This window comes from Terrapene carolina, unplaced genomic scaffold, assembly GCF_002925995.2.
Source record: "Terrapene carolina triunguis isolate 2854851 unplaced genomic scaffold, T_m_triunguis-2.0 Scaffold131, whole genome shotgun sequence".
NCBI classification, from domain to species: Eukaryota; Metazoa; Chordata; order Testudines; family Emydidae; genus Terrapene; species Terrapene triunguis.
Genome location: NW_020664482.1, coordinates 448,417 through 457,403, shown reverse-complemented (window position 1 = coordinate 457,403; position 8,987 = coordinate 448,417).

Sequence of the window (8,987 nt, the reverse complement as noted above, 5' to 3'; positions counted from 1 at the left end):
CAGTGCAAGCCCGAGCCATTAGTGAGCATATCTGTGCGTTGTAAGCAGTCTGCTTTAGAGCTTCCTTTCAATTTGTCCAGTTCAAACAGCAGCATGTTAGTGACTAACGCACTTGGGTGCCTGTTACAGCCTGTGGGCCATGGGTCTGTGCATTGATACTGCACTCCTGGGAGCTAGGCAGTTAGGTGGCTTTTCTCACCGCTGTGTGCTGGCCTGCCGTGACCCATTGTAGCTCTAGGAGCTGGGGTCAGGCCTAGTGAGGGTCGCTGGAATTGCTGCCTCGCTGGCTGTAAGAGATGGAGTTTGTTGTAGCTGCCACCTCTCCCTGCTGGACCCTTGCTGCACCATCTCTCGCCGGGATACTCTCACAGAGCACTTATTGCACTTAGGATGGACTGAGACCTTTTCCTTAGGGAGTTAAATGACAACTCAGAAGCAGCCTCTAGGACTCGCTGCTGCTGCCACCTCTTCCTGGTGTCTGGAAACTTAACTTCAGCCAGACTTTCCAGTGCTCCACCTAGGAGATGGCCACAGCAGGAAGTGAGCAGTAATGCTACAGCACATCCCGATACAGTTGCATCAGGCATAGGGCACAAATGGTTTATCTCTTGGTATCTTCCCTGGTAGCTAAGCATTTTGGCAGCCTCATCTGCAGGGGGCAGAACAGGTGGTGGTGCTGGTGTCCTGCTGCTGTCTCTGGCCTGCAGCAGCAAACTACAAAGTTTGAGGTTAACACTCGGTTGCCAGTATGGGAGACTTCCCAGTGCTGTGAGGAATGGAGCCAAAGCAACAGGGCTCAGCCTACTGTAAAGGTGGCACTCCATTTAAAGGCAAATCAGCCCTTCTCCTGTCCAAGGGCAGTGTGTGGTGGGTCTAGTGAATGGGAATGGATGAGGGAAGGGGAGGAAGAATCTGGCAGTTGCACCCGTTATGCCCCTTCCCAAACTTCTGACTAGCTCTGTCCATAAATATTGTGCTCCTCTAGCCGTGAGCCTTTCCCCAAGTGCTAGTGGGTAACCTGTAGTGAAGTGTCCAGTCTCCAATCTGATGGAGGGCCTGGTGGAAAATTCCACGAGTAGAATCACTTTACATAGTGTGGGTGGGGGGACAGCTGTGTTCTGAGGTGGCCCTGTCCTTCTGGGCGCGTGCAGGGCTGTAAGCACAAGGCCTGATACAGTACAGTGCTGTGTGGTGTCCCCTCAGCCTTCTACACGAGTTGAGCTCAGGCCACACTTAGTTATTCCATTCCTGGATTCAACCACAATTGTTCATAGTGTTGAGCTGCCCAGGGCACGAAGGATTCTGTGCACTATCTGCCTGTGTAGCCAGCATGAGGCAAACCCATTGCCTTTGTATACACCTGCGTTCAGCAGCCTCCTTGAGGCACTCTCTGCGGGTCTGTGATACCGTCAAGTGGCCCTAATCTTACTGTCACTAACAACTTCGAATAGCCAAAGCTTATTGGAGCCCTTCACTCTCCCTTTGCCAGGTTGTCCCTTCCTGCTACACTGTGTGTTTAAATCTGCAAACAAACCATCCTGACGAGAAACTCAAACAGAGGGAGGGTTCCAGAAACCATGTGTATCTTATAAATGATGTGCATACTAGAAGCACACAGCACTAATCAGCTTTTCCAAAGGAAATGCCTAGAAAGATTTTATTTAGGCCATGAATTCTTTTTTTAAATTTAGTTGCTTATTTATAGTCACGCTCCAGGGCGGTATTGCCCTCAAGCCCCTGTGCGTTGCCATGTAAGCCTGGGGGGACCTCAAAAGGCAGAGGCACTCATACCAGTGTGATGCAGTTGCTCTGAATGGGCCCTGCTCTGCATGGCAGAGGACTGTCTTGAGCCTTGTTGGTTTATTTCTGATCAAAGTAAAGTGAGAGTTTGGATCCATCATTTAAAGTTGTGGGACATGAGCATGAGGGGGGATAGTTTGTGGTTCAGGTCTCTTCCCCCTCCCCAAACTCCATCTGAGGTAGGAAAATGGATTGGTTGTGATTACATTAAAAAGCTTGATAATGAAAATTAAATCCTTGCTCTGCTGTGTAAGGCTACGTCTGTGCTTACGATAGCATGTAGAGTACAGACACCGCGCACCCAGCTGGCATGGGTATAAATAGCGGTGTGAATGGTGAGAGTTTAGGCGACTAGAGTACCCTACATGTCTCTACACACCCAAGCGGTGCCTCCCATGTCTACATTGCTGTTTTGAGCAGTGTAGTGTCCTGCTGCCTCACCACTGCAGGGAAAGGCTCTTGCGGGGAAAGTTCCGGGAGCTCCCCATTGCCAAAGCTTTTCATGCGCCATGTAGCTACATGTGTAGTGCCTGTACTCTGCACACTGCTGCCATCGGAGACGGAGCCTCAAAAGATGGATTCCTGGAGAGGTCTGTCCTTGTGATGATCGGTCAGTGCATGGAACCCGCCACCCCTCCTCTCCACCTGCAGTAACACGTTCTGTGGGAAAAGGGATCCCTCTCCAAGCACCAAGGCTACGTCACTCCCTGTGCCAGGGTACATCCTAAGGGAAAAGGCTCGGCATGGGACAGTCTGATTTAGTCGTTGTGCTGACAAAAATGGGTGGTGTCAGTGACTGACTGTTACACACCTTGGTGCCGAGGTGAAAGGAGGGAGCCCAGGTGTATGATGCCAAGTGGGTGAAGCAGCTCCTTGCAGAGCTGTGTTCATGGTGGTCTTGTGAAGGCTGTTGACAGCATGTTTCATGGCGTGTAGCTTGGAGGGGATGTATGGTGAAGTGCCAACAGTGCCTAGAGGGGGATTTGGATGCTTGGAGGATGCATCAGTTCTCCTGGAAGGAGGCTTTCATTAGGCTGCAGAGATAGGAAATGGTCCCATGATCTGCTCTTTCCAGGACAGTATTGTAGAGTCATTCTCCACTCCCTCCAGACTATGGCCCAGCCTCTTGCTCTCATGGTGGGATGCCTGCACCAACATGCTAAGAGTGTCAGCCTATTGCTCAAAGCAGAGTTTCTCTGTTGCTGGCACAGGCCCCCTGTCCCCACAGCGTAGCAGCACCGGCTGGCATAGGTTCCCACACCTGTCCCAGTTGCACTCTCGTTCACTCATTTCTCATGAAATTTTTTACTTTTAAAATCTCTGCTTTTTGTTTGCTCTCCTTAGCAGTGTGATTTCTGAACTATTACAGGCTCTGTTACCATCTGTGCTAGTGAGACTGTGTAGAATGTGCTAGACTAGGGGGAAAGTTTGACAAATAAAGATCTGTAATCCTTTGCTCTGTGTCTGGTGCAGTTTCTGGTGTCTGTTTTGCTGGTGAGACCCAGCACGTGTTCTGATTTCAGCTGGCTGCGGGGGCCAGGCACTCTGATCTGAATGTCCCTGCGCCAGCCTGAGGTGGAAGAGGCAGTGCCTGGGCCCTGCCCGGAGACTCCCAGGATGCTGTGTGAGGAGCCCCCCCTCACTGCTCCCGCAGGCTGCGTGTAAGGGCAAATGGTGCTGCTGGCTCCGAGACAGTCTTGAAGGGATGCAATAATTGAAGGGCTCATCTAGTGTGGAAACCATCCCAAAGGTAGGAGCCACTCTCTACCTGTCCCTTCCCAATCAGAGTATGGAAATAGCCCACCTTATTCTTGCTCCCCAACCTAGCTGTATTCAAGACTTTGATCAGGCAGCTTCCACCAGTGTCAGCAATTCCTGGAGCTTCTAACCCTAAGTGTACAAACTAAAAGGTTCCTAGTCTCTCTGCCTTCTGGTCACCCATTCCCCCAGCAGCTGCTGAGGCTGGCTTAGGGTAGCCAAGCACTTCAGGAGCAAGCTCATCTCTGCAGCATGTGCCACCAGCACAGTCATCAAAAAGAGAATGGCTATTCCATTGTTTGGGCTCCAGCCAGGCAGCACCTGCTGATGTTCGTTCCTGTGGGCTTGGAGCTATCCCACCACCATACCTATGACACAGAGCCATGTGCAAGATCTTACTTCTAGGAACAAAGAATGTAGGCCACACAGTGTGGGAATTGCATCCTGGATAGCAGTGACTCAAAGGGATTTACGGTCATGGTGGAAACCAAGGGGATATGAGCTCCCCGCACCATGCACATTTGCTTTTAGCCACTGATGTTAAGATGTATATGCAGGTCAATAAAGAGTCAGTGACGAGATGTTACTACTTCTGTATACAGCACTACTGAGGTTTTTACTGGGATATTGTGTCAAGTTATGGTGTCACAACTTAAAAATATTGACAAATTGGAAGGTCAGGAAAGAGCAATAAGAATCACAATGTCTGGAAAACCTGTCTGACAGTGAGACTAAAGATGTTCAATAGATTGAGCTTCATCAAATAGAAGTTTAAGCAGTGAGTTGATGACTGTCCAGAAGTACCTATGTAGGGAGAAGATTTCTCATTTCAGAGAGTTCTTTAATCCAGCAGGCAAAGGCAGAACAAGCTCTAGTGGAAGCTTGATCAGTTCATACTAGGAACAAGGTGCAATTTAGGTGTTGGAAATTACCTATTGGAACAACTTGCTGATGGACATGGTGACTTCTCCATCACTTGGAGTCTTCATATGAAAATTTAGAAAGAGATAAAGATCTGCTTCAGCTCAGCGAGAAGTTCTGGGTTTGCTGGACGAAGTGCTGGCTGAAATTCTCTGGCCTGAGTTATGCAGGAAGTCAGTCTGGATGGTCCCTGCTGGCCTTAAAATAGTACACCCTCAGCTGGTACTATGCATGGTACTGGTCACCCTATTGCAAAAAGGTTATTGCAGAATTAAGGGGGGATGGGGGTCAGAGGAAAACTTACATCAAAAGAGACTGGAAAGATTGGGATTGGTACCTTAGAAAGGAGAGGGTAAAAAAAAAAAAAGATAAAAGTATATGAAATAATAAATTTTTAAGAGAAGGTGGAGGGACTTCTTATTAGCCTGTGACATGATACAGGAGACATTTAATTAAGTGGTGGGAAATTCAAAACCACTAAATGGAAATACTTTTTCATGTAACAATTAGTGGAACTCACTGCTCCAGAATGTTGCTGAACCAAACAGTTTAGATGGAGTATGACTGGACATTTATATGGATACCAAGAATATCAAGAGTTACAATAATTAATGCAAATAGAATTCTGGAAGGGGACCTTCTCACTGCTGGCAGGGGCTGGTTGCTCCATTCCAGCTGATGAGCATCATATGGGTGCATTTCTCCTACAATTTTGGCTCAAACCCAAGGATAATAGTGTCACTGACATTAATAGGAGTGGGTGTCTCCCAATGGCTGCACACAGTCTGCTGAGTGGCCTTTAAATGAGCTTTAGCTATTTCTGCTCTGCGGGGGGCTTTTACTGGGGCATTCCCCCTGCATGGCCAAACCCTTGCAGTGTCAGATGTGCTGTGCTAAAGGAAAAGCTCCATTTAAGACTTTAATTGGGAAGGCTAATCTACTGCCAGGTGGCTACATTAAACTGGGACAGAACACAGCAGGGCCCATGGAAGGAATACAAGGCAGATGGTTGAAATGAGAATGGGTATTTTAGATGCTTTGTCGCCCTTGCTTTATACTCTGAGCTAGAGTCTTGTTTATAACAACGCTCAGACTGACGTTGTTCATGAGGCTCCCACCGTCCAGTCCAGAGCTGAGCAGCTCAGTGGTGGGAGGCAGCTCTCACCTGGGCCTAGTCTTATTTTAGGCCCATATGAACTTCCAGACTAGATCAAAGCCAAGGTCTATCTAGCCCAGTGACCCCTCTGACTGTGAGCAGCACCAGATGCTTCAGAGTAAGGTGTAAGAACCCCAATTAGCAGATGTGGGATGACACCCACCCCCGAGGGCTCATCCTAATCCCTAATTAGAGATTGTTTTAAACACTGCAGTATGAGGTTGAACAAATCTCCTGCCCCCCCCAGAGGTGAAAGTCTGGTCCAGTATGGCGTACCAGTAAGAAAGCCAGTGCACAGCTGATTGTACCAGCAGGGCCGCTGATGGGGGGGCCGCAAAAGGGGCGGCTGCCCCATGGCCTGGCAATTTAAAAGGGCCCAGGGCTCCCAGTAGTGGCTGGAGCCCCTGGCCCTTTAAATTGCTGCCAGAGCCCCAGGCAGTGTGGGCTGGGCAGTGCTGAAGGGCTGGCTGGGGGAGTATGGCCCCAACCCCACCCCTTCCAGGGGCCTTGAGCTGCCCCCTCACCCCAGCCACTCTGCATACCGGTAAGTCCGTTAAGTTACTTTCATCCCTGGCCCTCCCTTGCTGCCTCCAGAGGAAAGGGGGGCTAGAAATTGTTGGGGTGGAGAACATGCAACCTGTGAAAAGTGCCAGGAGGGGGCACGCCACCTGCCTTATTCTGCTTCCTGGCCCCAGCAACTGGTGAGTTCCTAAGTGCAGGTCAGTGTAATGGGAGAAGGGGAGGAAATTGGACCTAGGGCAGGTCACTGCTTGAAGGGTGTCCACATTTCCATTACATTTTTACTATTCCTGCTATTGCAAGAGCTGTACCCAAACCTGTCCTGTAATGGGGCCATGGACTAGCTGTGGACACTAACTCTTCCAGCACCGTTTGTTGCTCTCCATGGACTAGTGCATACCATTCCTCCCAGCAGAAAACTTGGGAACACTCCACTGTTACAAAGCAGCTCTCGCCTGTCCCTGCCAACACAGCCTTGTGTGTGAGGCAGTGAGAAGGACTCATGCTAGGCTGGCAATTGCTCTGGGCCATGCCCTGCCCGCCTGGCCTGAATCCAAATGAGAGTGGGATGGTGCTTTTGCTGGATGCTTTAGAAGAGAGAGTGAGCGGCAGTTGAGCTCACAGCTGTGGGCCAGGGGATCTGCTGTCCCACTTTTGGCAGCAAAAATAGTACTAGAGCAATAATCCCCAGCATGGACCTGCTTACTTATGGACTTTGGAGGTGGGGGTGCAACAGGAGACTTTCACCATATCATTAATCAATTGGGGTATAAATATTGTATGTACATTTCAGTGTATAGCATAGAGCTGTATAAACAAGTCACTATCTGTATGAAATTTTAGCTTGTACTGACTTCACTAGTGCTCAGTCTTTATGTAGCCTGTGGTAAAACTAGGCAAAGAGCTAGGTGAGTTGATATCCCCCCACTCCCCCGAGACCTGTGTGTATCCCCAGGGGTACATGGACCACAGGCTGAGAACCACCACCCTGCCTCCTCCCTCTGCAGCAGAACTGAAGGTGTTTCTGAAAACAGACCCGGAGAGAACATTCCTCTGCTGCAGCGAAAGTGGCCGAGGGGAGGAGAGTCTGGTTTAATCAGTCAGGTGCCAGGCTCTGGGTCTGTCTCCCTGCCAGGGGCCCTGTGGGGAACCAGCCAGAGGGCACATGCCTGAGCGGCGCAGCCTGTGTCAGAGGACAGTTGTGGGGCTAGGGTGCCACCTGCTGGTGAATGGGCAGCCACACTCAAGCAGCTTTCTGACAACTTCCAACAGTTCCCTGGCTGACTTCTCATGAACGCTCCCGCCATGGGCAAGTGCTGCTGAACAGGGATTAATAAACTAAGGTCTACAGCTCCCAGCTGTGTAAGAGGGGACGCCCCTTTGGGAAAGGCTAAGGCTAGCAGAGCTGTGAATGCCATGGCCAGGTCTTGGGGTCTGTTTCTGTGGTCCCTTACGCTAGTGCAAAGCAAGCAGGAACACAGCCCCAGTAGAAGGGGAGTGTTCACTACCTACTTTGCACTGAGGTTAGTGACTCCACAAAGCAGCAGGAGCCAGGAATTTGAAGTGACTATTTGAACTCCCCCTGCCCTTTTAGTTAGGAGGAGCTACTGTTCTTCACGCTTGCTAGAGGAGGGGACATTAATCAGTGGTCAGCATGTAGCCTCGAAAGCTTCCTGGTGCAGCTCAGATTAAATCCACAATTGCTGGTTGAAGGAAGGTACCAGCCAGTTATCTTCAACTTTTCCCCCTTCAGCTGAGAGAATCTGAATACAACGTTAGGAGAGAGTTTGAGTCAGGCCCTTAGAAGCAGGGAAGGTTGCCCCAGCCTCTTGTAATGCTGCAGGGCAATAGAAACATGGCGGAACTTCGCCTTCCCTCTAACAGGAGGGCCACTGTTAATGGGGCATAAGTAGAGACATTGCTCATCCCTTGCGGTGATGATGGTAATAAGGAAGTGACTATGCTAATATCTTCAAGCCTCTGAGCGCCTCATGGTGAACGAAAAACCAGGCTAAGCTGTGTGCTTGGGCATTTAAAATACTGCCATAGCCACTTAGGGTATGTCTACACTGCCCATGTTACAGTGCTGCTGCTGCGGCCGTGCTGTGACATGGGCAGTGTAGACACCCTTTAGTGCTGGGGGAGAGCTCTCCCAGCGATTAACAGAAAACCACCCTGCACAAGCAATGGTAGCTTTATCGCCGGGAGCGCAAGCGCTGTCTATACTGGCGCTTTTCAGTGCTAAAACTTTTGTCGCTCAGAGGGTTTTTTTTGCACCCCTGAATGACTAAAGTTTTAGCGCTGAAAGTGGCAGTGTAGGCACAGCTTTAGTAACCAGTTGAGTCCCACAGAAGTTTGGTTTGTTAATTGTAGCCCCAGAGCCAGAAGTAGAGATGTGTATTTCCCCCCCCCTCCACTAGTAATGAGAAAAAAAATTCATCTCAAACTAAAATGGCAATTTTTCAGAAACTTGCAGCAAATAAAATGTTAAAATTTAGAGGTGGATCAACATGAAACATTTTGTTTCAACCTGAAACTTTTCATGTTGATGTCATGTATTATCAGCAAAGGACTAGATTCACAAAACCATGATGGGGGGAGAAGAGGACGTCTCTTACAACCATGGGTCTTCTATGCTCCTAGGCTACAGAAGTCCCAGGGTCAATTTTACCTTCTGGCTGATGTACACAAGGCATTTGAACTTGGGGCTCCTGCATTGTGGCAGTGGCTTAGCGCCACCCGCCCAGTATTTCTCAGTCTAGCCTGATGAAACAGTGTAATGCTACTTTGAACTTGAGTCTCCCAGATCCTAGACGAGTGCCCTACCCTCCAG